The 16,381-nt window shown below is 42.1% G+C and overlaps 1 protein-coding gene across 17 annotated transcripts in view; it reads right to left on the bottom strand.

The window, feature by feature from the left end:
* Positions 1-16,381, bottom strand: part of CHL1 (cell adhesion molecule L1 like) — a 146,759-nt gene that overhangs the window by 69,021 nt on the left and 61,357 nt on the right. Inside the window, exon 1 of one of the 17 annotated variants that reach the window (XM_032985637.2) lies at positions 6,768-6,788. The exons of the other annotated variants lie outside the window; for them this stretch is intronic. The gene's annotated coding sequence lies outside the window, so the exon portion shown is untranslated. Of the gene's footprint in view, positions 1-6,767; positions 6,789-16,381 lie in introns of those variants that run through there. 17 annotated transcript variants of the gene reach the window in all.

The following is a 16,381-nucleotide window of genomic DNA, read 5'->3' as shown; positions in this document are numbered from 1 at the left end:
TGTATTGATTTCGAGAAAAGCACAGTGCTTGAGCACAGGCGGGACCCCCGGCCACACCGAGGTGGCCCTGGCCGGGCTCTCCTGGCAGGGCAGGCGCCGGCGAGCAGCAGCAGGAGCACAGACGGATCCTCCCCCAGCTCGTACAACCTCCCCACCTCCTAGAGCTCTCTGGGGACTTTCTGAGACAGATGCTGCATCTAACCTTTTGTCCGTAATAGCTACCAACGGGCCTTTCTTCCACAAATTTAAGTACATTTTTCTTAATTGACGATATACTTTGACCTCCAACACCTGAGATAATGAGTCCCTCAATATGTGCACTGTTAAACTTGCTGCTTAATAATCTCCCCGTCTCTCTCTGACTCTCTGCAGCTCCTCCCCTCCGCATCACTTGGGATTGTGCAATTCCCAGTATCCCCATCTTTGCAATCCTCTCACCAAACTGAGCCCCCCCATCGCCCCCCAAGCACCAGCTTAATCACAGCGACGCACACGCGGTGGGGTAACTCAGCTGCCCAGTCCAGTCTCAGATCCTGCTTCTCTGGCCATCCTCCCTGCACGTAAAATTATATTTTCCCCAAATCTGGGGTCAATTGGGCAGCAACTTTGAGCAGTGGGAGCACTGGGCCACTACGGCAACTTCTGTAACAGACGAGTTTAGGTCTGTAGACATAAATTTAGCCTTTCCTTAGTGGGAACAAGTTCATATCTTTACATTCACCTTCTAGCCTTCTTCCAGTTCTACTGTGGCAGCAATCTCTCTTTCAGGGGAAAATCTGGATTTAAGATAGTGTACTTGAGCTGTATATACCACATCCTGCAGCATAAATTGCTGGTGTAAACATTTTACAGACTTCTGAGAAATCTACAGTTATTTAATTAACAAGTTTCTAACGTGTAAAGTTAAGGTTGAATTAAAAATACCATGATGAAATTTTAGATTATATTTCTTCACTGCAATATAAAGTGTGCTTCACATAATACTTGTACAAGTCACGATAAAATAAGGTTCCTGGCTTTATATATATGCATGTTTATGGATGTAAGAGCAGTGTAATCCCCCCATTATGTATCTGTTGTATCTCCTTCTCTTAAAGGTATGGCCATACATTAATTCATTTTTTGTTAACCAAAGAAATCAGAGAAATAATTCCAGCACAAGGAAATAATGCTGTAGTAGAGGAAATGTTGTGAGCATGGCTTTTCCACAGACCTACAAATATGCAATGACAATCGTTCCCCCTTGCTGGTAACAAAACAGCACAGATTTCAGCTTTGCAGATACATCTGAATGCACGCCGGGCAGTTAAAAATTGAACTATTGTCTGAGGCTTTTGCTATTGTATTTTTCCTTGAGATACTACATCTCCTAAATGAGCTTATCACATTTCTGGCTGAAACCAGTTTTATATTAATTAAAATTTTCATCAGCGATTAGCATTTCAGCTCATAGGTCAAGCACGAAGCTTAAAACAAAGTACAGTAGCAACTGGGCTGGATGACTGGGACTGACGGCATGTCAGCCACGCACAAAGGAAATAAAAGCAGGTTGCAGTTTGTTTTCAGATGAGACTGCTAATGACAACCTCCTCCAACAGAAGCAATGTTAATTCTCCCAAATTTCAAAATTAATTTGCGGCAAAGGAGCTTTCTTCCTTTGTGTGCTCATTCTCCCACTTTCGAAGCACAAAATAATTGCAAAAACATGAGTTTCTCATGTTATTATCAACAAATAAATGCGTTCTAGTAAAGCGACACCTCCTAGGAGAAATCCTCACCTTGAAAACCTCTCTTGAAACCCGGCTCATGCCACATTTAGTTTCAGCCATTCCAGCTCCTGCTTGGCAGCACATTGTTCAGCAGCCACATAGCCAGGCAGAGCCCTACAGAATTGGAAATGTGGGCAGGGGATCTGCCAGCAGAGCTCCTTGCGGGCCTGGAGTCTAGTGAGATTGTTCATCCAGTGTAAAGCTCTGAGAAAACAGCATCTCCCCCTCCCAAATGCATAGGCACAGGCTCCTCAAAAGTCTGCCACGGGAGAAATTCTGCACTCTATCAGGTAGTAAAGAAGGGGAAAAAAATTTACAGCACCCAGTACCTAATAGGCTCCATTTGAGAGCGTGGCGTGCTCACGGTGCAGGAGCAATCCCATGCCAGGGAAATCATCTACAACAGAAACCACTGCGGAGCAATGAGGCTTCCACTTTGTGTTAGTGATTTTCACAGCATGGGTTTGTGTTTACTTGTGAGTTCCCTGTGCTAGTAGCAAGGTGACAATATGAATAGGGGAAAAAAAAAAAATTAATTGCAAATGAATTACCTCTATAAACAGCAGAAAGCAGCTATTATTCCCACTTGACCCATTAGGGATCATCTTTTCCTGAAGCATCCTGGACAGGTGAAGTCATTCACAATGTACAACACTGGCAAATACTGTCAAACAGCAAAAATCCTAAATCTGAGCCCACTTCTTCATCTGTGCCATGCAAGATGCACGTCTACAGCACTTCTTTGCCTCATGGACTTGGGGGAGGCTCAGCGTGCTCCCAAGATCCCAAGAGGAAGATCCTAGCAGGCTTCACACACAAAATCTTAAAACCAAAGAAAAACGAACATCAAAACTGAAGCAAATCTCCTTCTGTATCAATGTTATTCTTGTATCTCAGCACAACAGCACCACAAGACACTGAAAGTCATTGGGACACTGTGTGTTTCTAATTTAAATTGCAGTCAGTGACTCATGACAAGGAAGAGTTTCACGGCAAGCAATCTCGTGTACTTTCTGCCCTCTTCTGATTTTTCCTCCTTCTGTGTAATAAAAGGGATTAGCTTTTCCAGCTTCATGGAGGATCTCACAACGTTTGCTTTTCCTGATAAGTCAAGGCCATTAAGCTTCCAACATTTTCCGCGTTACCAGAGATACAAGGGATTACTTAAAAAAAAAAAAAAAAAAAAAAAAAAAAAAAGTGAAATATAGTGATTTAGCTGCAGACACTGCATGAAAGCATTTAAGGATACAAGTCAAACACCATCTATGTCACTGCAGGATAAATTCTGAAATCCTGGCAGGCGTTGCCTGGACAGGGAGCACCTCCTCCCAAGGCACTGGGTCAGATCTCAGTTTGGGTTGGCTTCTACAGGAGGATTGTCCACAATTACCAGTGGGATTTACAGTCTACCAAGGAAGAAGTACCAGAAGAATTTTCTTAGGGCTATAAGTGCAGGATTTGGGCCAGTTTATGCGTTAGGAAGTCTAATCAGTAGAGCAAATGTAGCAGAAAAGAGGAATGGATATTTCATCCTGATTCTACATTTCTTACTTCTGTTTGCCTTAGACACTGCAGTTTACAGTAATTTCATTTTTCCCATGAGCAACTTTACAGCTAAAAAAATAAATAAATGTTTAAAGAAAAAAACACATGTAGAAGTCCAGTCCACATACATGAGACACTCTTGTTTAACCCTGCTGTTACAATCCCAGCAGAGGCATGAGAGAAACTGATGGGACAAGTTTTTGGCTGGGATCCCCAGGGAGGGAAGAATTCATAATCGTAATGGAAGTACCTGAGACATTCTTCTAAGTAGCATAATGCTACAATTTATCTGGTCACCATTTTGTTTCAATAGCTTGCGGTAATGGAAAGGTTTTGTACCAAGGCTTTCAGGGGAACTGAGTTGTTGATAAGGGGAAGATTATTTCTGAGCATGGGCAGCAGTTTTCTGCATCCACTCATGTAGTTTTATCATTGTAAGAGAAAAGCGTCGTTCAAAACGCTGCAGGTCCCAATAATTTTTTAGCTGCAACAGTTGCTTTTCTCCATTAATGCCTTTTTCCAGGGCACAAGAATCAAAACATCAATCAACTACACTGCAGACAGTTAGCCGACAATATATTGACTATATCTACTGTAGCTGTGAAAGAAAGGGAAAAGACTTCGCAATTCTGCTTCTCTCTCCCCTGGATCAATGCTCATCACCCCTTTCACCACCAGCAAGATGCAGAAAGGCAGTTGTCAGTGACTGCATTATTTTCAGGTGATCACGCAGAAGATATTTCATTAGATAGCTCACTTATAGACATGGTTTATTTTAAGTAACAGTTGTTTTTTAGAGATACAAATGGAGTCCAACTAGGTGCCTAAGCAGAGAACAACAAGGAAGCAACATATGCAGCAAAACACACTATTCAGAGAGTCTACAAGCCTTGAAAAACATATGATTCCTCACCTATTTACTAAGTACCTGGAGAAAAATGTATTGAAGGAAATGACAAAACTAAGTTCCTCCCTCAGCTAGCTGGTGGGAGTTTGGTAAAGCATCTCCCGAGACCAGAGAAATATGTTTAGAAACAACCCAGAGGTAGTGCCCAATAACTACATCATTATTTTTCCTTTCTCTTTACTTTTGGTCGTTTGCTTTCCATGTCAACAGTAAAACACACGCACCTAAATGACATCACCAAATATTTAAGTCCTTGTTTCAAAAGCTGGAGCTGCAGTCAGCTCCCCATGATGTGATTGTATGAACACTGAGCACAAACACACCATCTTTCCCTACCCCAGTTTTGGAAAAACCTGAACTCCACCTTGCTGGAAGTTAAAGTAAATTAAATTACAAACACAACAAGCATATATCAGGAGTGGAAAATTCTGCTTGAATGATTAAAATCTGTTCAAGTTACGTAAAGCTGTAAGGAGAATCTTAATGTTGAATGTCAAACACGCAGAGCCATGGTCTTCATTAGTCATTCTGTTCATAACACGATGTTTTTCAGAACAAGTGTGACTTTTGCTTGCCAGCCCATCTGCAGATGTATCGTACTAATCAATTACATGCATGTTGGGAAAAAACGCTCTTCATGTCACACATGAATACTGTATTATACACTTTGTACAGAGCTTCTATAGCATCATACAAAAAAAAAAAAAAAAAAAAAAAAGAAAAAGGAAAAATCATAAAAAACAGAATGACCAAGAGTATTTATCTCATTTCTATCGCATCACATATATAGATACACTTTATTGCCATCTAATTGTTATCTCACATAACTGATTATGCACCTTAGAAAGACTAACCAGAAAATGGCTAAGAAAACCACAGAGAGGAGTTGGTTAGGAAAAAGACAAGAACCCCACAATAACTTTCACATGCTTTACTCAAATATCTCTTACTTAACTTCTGCTTCTTCATGCTTCCCTAGCCGCATGGCTTCACTCCTTACAGATCTGAGCATTTCACACAGCTCTCCCTGAGACACACAAATGCATGGACACCCCACACTCCTCTTGCTTGTCCAACCCAATTGGTGTGCCCGTTAGGTTCATGCCCTTGGGGCAAACAACATCATTTATTATATAGCTGAACCTCATCTGGAAGCCTGATGGATTCTCTGAGGTACTACCTAAAAACTGTGGCTATACTAATATAAGTAATATTTCTTGTTAAATGAAAAGCATGAATCCTTTAGAGGTCCAGGTCACAAGGTGGCAGATCAAGAAGGCTCAAAGGGAACTCACAGAGGGTCTGATACTAAATCCAGAAGCTGCCCACAACCCTGGCATGAGGGCACAAGGTCAAACCTGCTGCAGTGGGGAGTCACACACTTATCTATAATTTAGCCAGTGATTAATTGAAAAGAACTTACCCCGTAACTACCAAACTGTTTTATTCTACATGGCAGAAAAGCCAATGGGAGCCTTCCTCATTAGACCTTGTACATCTAAAATACAGGTAACAGGAACTGGCAGGTGATGTATTGACTTTCTTGACACTCCCCTCTCTACTTTTTGACAACCATGTAAAACTCCCAGAGCTTGAAGCATCCTGGTTTTCAAAGAGGCAGAGAAGGAGCTAATGGCTACTAAAGACATTGCAATGTAAAAATGAAAACCACTTCTGTAATTATAGCACATGCCCTTTGAGCTTTTCCCTCCACTCTTCTTTCTCTCCCTTTATTTAGCTGAAGTTATTTAAAGGACAGATCTCTGTTTAAGCAGCTGCTGCCACTGCTAGTCAGCCCAACCAGCTCTTTTAATTAAATATTTGCTGCTGTGTGAGTTTTCACTCCCTTCCCTGCTATCCTTGCGGACAACATTTGTTCTTGCAAAGATAACAGGTCTGCTGAGTAGCCTCTGTCTTTGCCTGCGAGGCCTCCTGCACTCCAAGCCCCTATAATGATGCAAAGTCTCCGCAAAAATTAATTTTATGTTAGGCACCATGACATTTGCTATCAAGGACAACCATCAACAATAAGGAAAAGACACAAAACTTGCTGGGAATTTAATAAACATTATTAAATAATGTCATTTACATAATTAGACTTTGGTAATAACTATGGCATATCTCTTTTATGGCATGGTAAATTGGCAGAGCACTTCACAAAGTGATTTTTAATTTTTTTTTATCCCTTCTCTTTCTTCTCTTCCACCAACAACTGAAAAGTAGATCAGGTCCATGATATCACAACACATACTAAGCAGGTTTGCATAGAGGATGGAAATGAAGATGAGTATCACAATGTGAATAAGAGAATTCTTGAGAAATACAGATTTCAAGTAGGTTTCTTAGGCATTTCTTTCTCTTAGAACTTTTTCCTAGTCAGCAGCCAGGTACAGCAATGCCTCCGTGATGCTTTATGGTATCTCCCAGCCAGGATCAGCAAGGTATTTGGTTTACTCTAGCACATGTGTTAACAGATTTTTTCACTGTGTTCCTCCCAGCAGGTAACCCTGGGAATAGCATTAAAGGCAACTGGGTTGACCACATACCAGTAAAGGCTCGACTTGCTCGGGGAAAAGCTGCCTTCCGACTGACATCTCACAAAGCAGATGTGTGTCTTGACTTATCTTTACCCAGTCTAAGCGTGACTCAGAAATCCACACCTATTTTCATGTGGGAAACAACAGAGCCAATTTAGTGTACAAAGATACCCCTATCCATTAGACTCAGTTTGACATTGGATGTAGAAAAGGTAAAGGAAAAAAAAAAAAATTAAATGTTTTTTGAGCCAAGATGTTTCAACAGGGGGCATGGACACTCGTGGTACCCTTCTGTGCAGAAATTAGAAAGCAGCAAGGGATGAGGCTGAAGGGGCAAAGTGCTGTGAAGCCGCACAGAACGCAGGACTTGGGGTGTGAAGAGGAGGTGGAGGGAGAAAGGTTTCAGGAAAAAAGAGACAGCAGGAGTAGTACATGAGGAAATTAGACCAGACACCAACAGGCGTGTTACAGCTATGCGAGGCCTTGAAGCAGCTGCCGTTAGATGTAGCTGAGTGAGCGAACAGATCCTGGGAGAGGGCTGAGTCTGTCAAAATAGCAGGGAACGCCGACGAGCCAGGGATTGGTGCTGTGTGGAGACAGGCAGGGCAGGGGCTTGGGAGAATTTGTGAGGCTGGAGCAGGAGCTCCCTGGGGAGGAAATGAAAGCCAGGCTGGGTCTCAAAGCACCGAGCAGGGAACTGGAGATCCCGCAATGGTGACGGCAGTCTGGGGGGATCGGGGAGAAAAGCAGCTCACCGAGGCAGAGCACAGCACCGAATTCTGCATTTGACAGAGTATTGCAAACCTGCCTGAGCCCTCCAAGCTGAGAGACACAGTGGGAGTTTATTTCAAAAAGAAAGACTAATAGCACCAACCTAATTTTATTTTTTTATATATAAATGAGATACCTTAAAACAGATAAGATTGTACAAGCTACTCAGTTGCATCAGTACGCTGGCACAAGAGGACTGAGCCCTCACTTACTTAGTCCACACCAGTCTATATCCTTTGAGGTGAGGATAGATAGATGCTGCTGACTGACATCACCTTCACTGGCAAAAAAAAAAAAAAAAAAAAATCTGATCTTCCGTTTCTATGGGAAACCTATCAAATGCTACTCATGCACCAGATCTCTTCCCTGTCTTTCCAGATAACAGAAGCAACTAGTAAAGCAAACCAGGGCTGGGGTTGGGGCCACTCTCTGTTACTTATCTCAGGAAAACCTTTTGGGGGGGAGGGGATGTATTAATGTGATTTATACAGTTTATAAACATTAGCAAATAACTACAGTGCAGTGTTTGCTGAGAGGAACAGAAAAAAGCAGTATCCCAAGTCCCTCTGCTTTCCTTGGATCCATTCGCCAGTAAACCTGAGTTCATTAGCACTCTCCTGGGCATCAGGCAGGTAAATGCAAACTGACAACACACACAGGTCCTTCAAATCAGTGGAGAAATCAGGGAGAGTCTGAAAGCTATTATAAATGCCTCTTACCTACTCCTTAGAAGCAGCCAGAAAATTTAAAAAAAAAAAAAAAAAAACAAACAAAAAAAAACAACAACAAAAAATAGAGTGAAATCTCCAGGTAGACTCCCACCTCTAGTAGACTTCACCAAAATCTGAGCAGTATCAGGCTGGAAACAGCAACGTGAAGACAAACAAGTTTCCTCATATGCAGGTAATGCCTTCAGCAGCTGCTAATCCAGCTAAATGTTAAGTTTCTGTTTCCTAAATTTCTCTGCTTTTCTTTTGTAACACTGTTTCTAATTTTGCAACTTTCGTTTTATTAGAGTGAAAGTTGTTTTCATTCTCAACTTGTCTAATGTTTAAATGGGCTCACACAAACTTAGGCGTGAGGAAGAACGCTTTCACACTCAAAGAAATCAGCGTTTTAAACAAATACTTGAAGGCTCTATAATCCAGGACAAGTTTGGGCATCCCAAGAGTTTGGGAGCGGCTCTCGCCAGCCGCAAAATCAGCTCCAGGGCTGCTACCATCAGGCTGCAGGCCAGGGGGAACCATCCCAGGAACTGACTGATATCTCTAGCACCGCTTCTCCCTCTCCAAAGGGACAATCCAGGACTCCAGAAAACATCCAGACAGCGAGGCTCATCTGGTTTTGGACCTGAGGGACTGCTGTACAGACAGGACCAGCGTTGCAAAACGTCTGCCAGCGCAAAGCAGGCTGAGCCTAACCCAACGCCTGCTTAACGGGACAGGCCAGCAGCCTGTAAAACAGCTGAAGGTGAAGCATACACCCTGAAATATTCAGCTCAAACGCAGGCCTTTACTCTGGGGCTAACCAGCATAATTGGAAAGCTTCTCAGCAGCAATTTAAGCAATGAATAGTCAGGAGGGCAGCTCTAAGTTTCATCAGAAAGCTGGCACTACCTTTGCTCCAGGCTTCGCAGAGATCAGGGGCTGAAACATAACCTGCAGGGTTGACACTGACCCGATCCCAAAGTCATCCCAGTTTCCTTCCAGGAGATGGAGTCTCCCCCAGGTACCAGGATCTCAGCGTGGCCACCGGCCCACGTATCACCCACTCAGACAGGCCCGCCTGTAAATGTTTCACTAATTCTGAACCACAAAAAGGCTTAAAATATCTGTCAATCACGCTGCCTCCCCGCTGTCCTCCCCGCAGCCCTCGCAGCCTTGCTGGGAGGATTGCTATTGAGATCGCCGGTGCTGCCAATGTGCTGCGGAAAATTAAACCCCAGCCGTGGAAACAATAGCTATTACAAAGTGTGTAATCAGCGGGAGATGGGATGAATGTTTGTAATTCCAAGCTGTAGAAAGCGTTTTTAAAATGCCTTTAGTTTCATCCATCCTTCTTTAATAATTTGCTGCCTAATAGTTGCATTTTATAGCTAGGCCATAATGTTGTTGAGGTACAAACTTTCACAGTATAATGTCAAGCTAAGTACAAACTTCTACAGTATCATGTCAAGCTATGTGGGAAAGTCAAGAAAACATTTGTAGTAATTATATGCCCAGGAGATTTCATAACACCATAGAATTAACAAGCAGCTCAGTAAATTATATATCACTCAATCTGCAATTGCTACATCTCCAGCAAAGAACTCGGCTTCATCTACAGCAACTCTGACATGACATGTCAGCACGTGGTGCAAACCTGTCAGGCAGTTATTGTGCACTAATATTAGTTACCACCTTATCTCATGATGTTTCTTTTCAAAGAATTAAAGCGCAAGTTGCTTGCACTTTAAGAGAAAACACAATCCCAACTGTTAAAAAGAGGCAGTTTTCTTGCACTTTGTGTTTTGCACTAGAAATCGCTTCCACTTTTCCTTCACTATAGAGCAACCGTTCTAAGGGACTAGCTGGATACAAAGGTAATGATGAGTCCTAATTCAAAATGGGTGTCTTGAAACATTTAAATGCTACGCGGATGAGCTAAGCAGGGAGATGCAGCCTGCCTGCTGAGAGGAGCGGCGTGCCCAGCCAGCGGGAGCAAGGTTCGAGCTGCAGACATATGTTACTAAAGCGGTCGGTCTGGCACAAAGCTCATTAAGCGCCCTGACAATCATTTTGATAAAGCATAAGCCAAAAGCTACTGCCTCTCCCGTTGGCAACGTAAGGAACGAGAGTGGTTCAAAAGATTTCCAATAAAGAAAATGCAGATTTTTTTAAAAAATATCTCTTTATAGACTACTCCAGTGATGCCAAGGTTACCAGTCAAAGCAATTACAAGCGATTGACTCGATTAGGTATTTGAGCGCGGCAATAAATTGCCACAGCAGCTGCCGCAGTTCGGCTCAGAGGTGGGTGCCCTTCAGTGTTTGCTAAAGTGATTTCCTACCGCATCCGTATCATTTCTCAGGCCACTACCTGAGAAGTGTAACACACTTCAAGAACTCGCATATTCATCACCAGCTAATTCTGTTTTCTGAACAGTACAAAAAAAAAAAAAAAAAAAAAAAAAAAGAGACAATGCTCAGGCATCACCTCCTTTCATATTTTGCATCAGGCCAAGTGAGGCAGCCCAAGCCACCTGAACCACACAGCCATGGGGCTCATGGGGGAGATGTTACCCCACTCCAACCCTTCCAGGGGTGAGCTGAGCCACAGCTTTGGCTCTGCATCATCTAAAAAGACAGAAGCGAAAAGATGGAGACGCAGACAGGGACATGGACAAGCTGTAGCAACAGTGAGCTCCTTTCTGACATAGGAATCTGTCTATTAACTTATTTAATTTTGCTGGCAAATTTGATCCTGCTTATAATCTTTTTAGTTGCAGGAGTGATGCACTGGAACTGCATCCCTGAATAGAATTGACCTTATCGCTTGTGTATTGTTTTCTTTTACTAAATGACTAATTTATACTGTGCAGACTCTTAATACCACAGCCATCTGCCAAAAGGTGTACAAACCATCTATATGGCAACAGACTCTATTAATATGTATTAAAAGTCATATGACAGTTGACATAAGCCATTTCTGTACATGAATATGAAAAATATGACTATTATATTTAAAACTTTCAACTAATCATGCATCACTGATTTTCTCACTGAGTTTATAATTTAAAGCCTTAAATGTTGCGTAGCAGCCTCATCAAACCAAGACTTCTGATGGCTGTAAAGTTGAGACAGCCCATTACAGTAACAATAAGAAAAAACAAACAGGAACCTGCTCTTGGAGAGGAAAGAAAAAAAAAAAAAAAAAAAAAAAAAAAAGAAAGAGTACAAATGAAATTATTTTTACATTAAAAAAAAATAAATTAAGAGGTAGTGTGCACCTGCTTCCTTATTTGTTTCATATTATATTGGTCATAGTGCAAGCATGGTCTTTAACATAAATCTGCCCAAATGGGCACTGATGCCCAGCAGACAGAGCAGCTTTGTAGGTGATGTACACAGAACAGCCAGATCAGAGGTGACTGTCCAAAACAGGGCCAGTCCTGGTAAAAGGTGCCTAGGTATCAGATCCGATCCATTCCACTAGTACATCTTTGCCTCCTGCAGACTGCAGGAAACATTCCTTAATTCATATTTGACTCACATTTTTAGGTATTTTACTCAGCACAGCTTATTTAAAACCTTGGGACTCAACAGCCTGAAGCCTCTGAGCCGCCGAAGCCCAGAGCAGGAGCACAAACTCCCAACTCTTTGTAGGAACAGTTCCCTTCAGGACACCAAGTCTTCCAGGCATTTGACATGATTAAAACCAATATTTCAAGGGATTTGGATACTCGGTTCACATTAATACCATAAGAAATCTGTGTGCCCAATCTGTAAGGGCATTTTGAAAATCCCATAGTGGGTTTTTGGTTTTGTTTTTTTGGTTTCTGTAGTCTCCCCACGCACTGAGGAAGCAGATCCACTTACAAAAGCATTTATTAGACTAGCTGAGCTGACTTTTTCCCTTCCCCGAGTTACCTTGTGTGTATGTTAATCATAGTCATTATACAGTTTATCATCTATTAAATGCTTACCTTCATTCCCACACACACCCCCCCACCAAAAAAAAAAAAAAAAAACAAACCCAAAAAAACCCCAACAGGTCAGGAGAGAAAATGAAAAACACAAGCCCATTTGATAAAGAATTGTTTTGAGAGATTCAGATCCCTTCCCCACCTGGTCACACTCGTCATTCGCAAACTATTCCAACCATCTCTTCATGTAATTGCCTTCAGAAACAATTCTAAGAGAGATCAGAGTGCTCCTCCCCATTAGGTAGATGGAAAGCTGAGAGACACAGCAGATATTTTTGCAAGCAGATACACAGCTCAGTAAGGGCACAAGGGTTTCAGGTAGGTGTAATAGCTCAAGTTGCTCTGTATTCTTCTTAGCATGTGTTCAGGCTCCTGAAGCTTTCCACTGCATCAGACATGCACACGTAGGTATATACCATAGAATCCTAGAACGGTTTGGGTTGGAAGGGCCCTCAAAGCCCCCCCAGTGCCCCCCCCTGCCTCGGGCAGGGCCCCCTTCCCCCAGCCCAGGGGGCTCCCAGCCCCATCCAACCTGGCCTTGAACCCTTCCAGGGAGGGGGCAGCCACAGCTGCTCTGGGCACCCTGGGCCAGCGCCTCACCCCCCGCACAGGGAAGGATTTATTTTTTACATCTAGTAGGAATCTCCCCTCTTTCAGTTTCAAAGCCATCACCCCTTGTCCTACCACTACACCCCTCTGATCCAGAGTCCCCCCCCACCTCCCCTGTCCCCCCTTTAAGCCCTGTGAGGCCGCTCGAAGGGCTCCCCGGAGCCTTCTCTTCTCTAGGCTGAACACCCCCAATGCTCAGCCTGCCTTTGTAGGCATGGATGTATGTAGGTATATATGCATGAACATGAAAAGGAGACTGAGACGGGGAGATCAAACTCCTTTGCTTTCCCTTGTCCTCACCATGAAGTTTTGGTTTCAGTTGTCAAAAGCAGTGAGGCAAGAGCATCGCTGTTCATTGATGCCTTGTCTACACCCTCTCACAATCAGCAACTCTTCTAAGGTGAGGTTACAACACATAAAACAAGGAAAGTCAGTATATCTAAGCTAGAAGAGCTGCCGTAAGCACCTCTCTCGATTCACAGGTCATAGCACGCTCAAACAGGACCATAGCTCTTGCAGAAATCACACCTTTTCCTTCAGCATTCCTCTCTGAAGGAAGATTTTCCAGAAAAGTGATGTGCAGGGGAGTTTGCACTTTGTCCAAGTTTACCTTCTTGCCTCTTCCAGGCCCTTCTGTGATTAGCAATGCCCTCCGCAGCACAAGCACAAACCTTTTAAACTGCTTGTCCTGATAAGAGAATTTTTCACTGATCTCATCTCAAGAGATCCATGGGATGTCAGGATTCTAGAAAGAATCAAATGCTTTTCAGAAAAAATCATAACCCACTTAAAAAAAAAAAAAAAAAAAACCAAAACAACATGCACAGTAATGAACAGGGAACTTTCCTCAAAATAATTCTGTATTGATTTGACATACAGAAACTCTCCGTATGTAATAGTGAGCTCTGAAGAAGAAAAATGATTCAAGTTTTCCCACCCCACGTGTGCTGGCAGAGCCACGGGCTGACTGTGGCTCCCCCCGCACCTCCCCAGCCAGACCCAGCAAGTGCTGGGATACAAATCTCAGCGTCTCCTGTTCAAAATCCACTGATAAAAAGACTGCCACATTTGAATATTGCAGCATGAACAAAAGCAGCCTTTAGGGCCCTGAAACTGCTCTCCATCCAAGCATCTTAAAAGCAGGAGAGATAAGTACCTCAACCTCAAAGAAACATTCTTTGTTTCTCTCTTTTTTTATAATGTTGACTGAGATAAAGCTGTCTCCTGCTTTAATTATCTCAACAAGATCTTACAGGAGGACCTACTTCCCAGTTTAGAGATGCTTCAAAATCTAATGTAGATGATTAAGTAAATGATACAAGCAATTAAAAGACTCTATTCATCTAACGACCATTTAAATCTTATTCTTCATATTATATATCAAAATCTTGGTATCTTATTCTATACTATTAAACTAATATTTCTAGCATGACAAATTAAAGATATGAAAAAAACACTTTGTCTGACATTTATATATGCTCAAGTTTATTTCCGATGAAAGCAAAAACCTGTGAGGAACCTCTGGATTCTCTCATGAGTCCAAATTTTTATCCTGGCCTTTCTTCCAGAGTCACTAAATAAAGCGCTAACTATTGGAACTCAAAATGCTGCCAACAAATTATTGCATTTGGAATTGAAAGGTAAATTGGGAAAAGGGATGAGGACAACAGAAAGAAGGACCTGGAGACCTTCCATGTTTCAAGATTGAAATATATTCATTGCTATGAATCTGTTAGGTTAAAATTACCTGGAAAATTAATGCATGTGTAAGAGTCCAGACTATAAAATAAAGATGCTGCCTTATTTATTCTGTTTTCCAACATAGTCTTGTGTAGTTTGTGCCCTGCTTCCTTTGGTGACCTAGTACCTACTAAATTGTCCAAATTGGTTCATATGTTATTGTGTGCAGCCAACTCAATCTGCCATTTTCTACTCAGGCCACTTTGCTCCACCTAGGCTAACATTAGACCCAGTTTAGTACAACCAAAGCTCTTTAGCTCTTTCCTCAAGCTCCCTGACCTCTCACTCCTGCCATTTCAGATGGGCAATAACCATCTTGATCTGTAATGCCACAAATGATTTGAGAGAATTCACTTGCATCTCAAAATAAAATAAAATAAAAATATCTGCAGCTGTAGCCATGATATGAAAAGGGCAGAGGGCAGGAAAAGGAAAGATCAAGAAAGATGGAAGAGGTGATTTCCTCCTGTAATATAACAGACATTGCCCTCAGCGAAAAAATACAGTCAAGGAATTCAAACATCCTATTACTACATTCAAGATTTAGGAATAAAATACATGTCAACATTGCAAACATCCACCTTTTTGCAGTGTTAGTTGAAGAAACTTATAGGACTGAAATACTGCAAGAAAACTAATTTAAAATGGACATGCACTGAAGAACCTTTGGAGAAACAGCTGGAGTAATCAAGAGACATCACTTTATAAACCGAGCATGAGCACTCTCTCTTTAAAATGATCCGTTCATACACCTGAAGGAGCACCTTCATCTAGTCTTGCTTTTCCTTAAGACTTCAGATGTCACAGCCAGGCTTGGTAACCCTGACACAAACAGCATCTCAGCTGTGAAAATCTCCCCCCTGCTGCCGTGGACCAGACTTGCAGCGGAGGCTCCTGACATTGCACCAACAGAGCTGGGGCACAGGACATGCACCCCAACATCGCCCGCTGCGGGGGCCAGGCTACTCTCTTGCTTTGTCACACGAGGCAGAAGTAGCAAAGCAACACCCTCTGAATTCTCAAAAAAACACGAAAACAAAACAACAACCAAAACCCAATTCCTTTTGAATGTATTTCATTGCAGACATTGAGGTTCTGTTCCTTGAATGCTTGTAAATAGGTAGAGAACATGTAGGAAATATGCTCAACATCTTTTGAATCACAAAACATAAGCTGATGTTGGAGTGGGTTACAGAAATCCGTTCTATCAGGAGGTACGCTTGAATTTATCCAGAGGTAATACTGTGATTAATTTTTATCTATCAGAATAATGTTTAAATATTAACAATATTCATCCCCAAGTTAATTTAAGTTATTAACACTTGATTATCAATTAATTGATTGTATTATTTTTTCATCAAGCACTGGAGTTTCTCTCTAGGACTGTTGGTATTCCAGCTCATTCCTACCATGCTGAAATCGCCCATGGCCCTGATCATGGCACTAAACACAACACCCAGCAGTGAGAAATTAGCATTTGTATCTCATCTGTGTCAGAAATCTGGACTTCTGAGGTAGTCTGTTGGTATGAAAAGAAAGTATCTTTCATTCTAAGGTTGTAATCGCTTGTGACAACTTAATTTTACTACTTGACATACTGCTACATGCAGACAAAATCCAGTCCATCAGAGAAGAGCAATCACCTCACCAGGTAGGTGTCTGCTCTATTGCTGATCTGTCGTTGTACGAACTTAACAGTTAGCTTGCTTTTCTTGGGAGCAAAATATTTAATCATACAGAAAGCAAAATGTGCAGTTTCTTTCAGGGGAGATCATGTACTTGATAAAGAATTCTCTTTAACCTGGATGTGAAGAACATAT

Source organism: Tyto alba, unplaced genomic scaffold (genome assembly GCF_018691265.1).
Source record: "Tyto alba isolate M040663 unplaced genomic scaffold, T.alba_DEE_v4.0 Super-Scaffold_3, whole genome shotgun sequence".
Lineage (NCBI taxonomy): Eukaryota > Metazoa > Chordata > Aves > Strigiformes > Tytonidae > Tyto > Tyto alba.
Note: the sequence above shows the minus strand (reverse complement) of the source record. Positions and strands in the feature narration are given on the sequence as shown.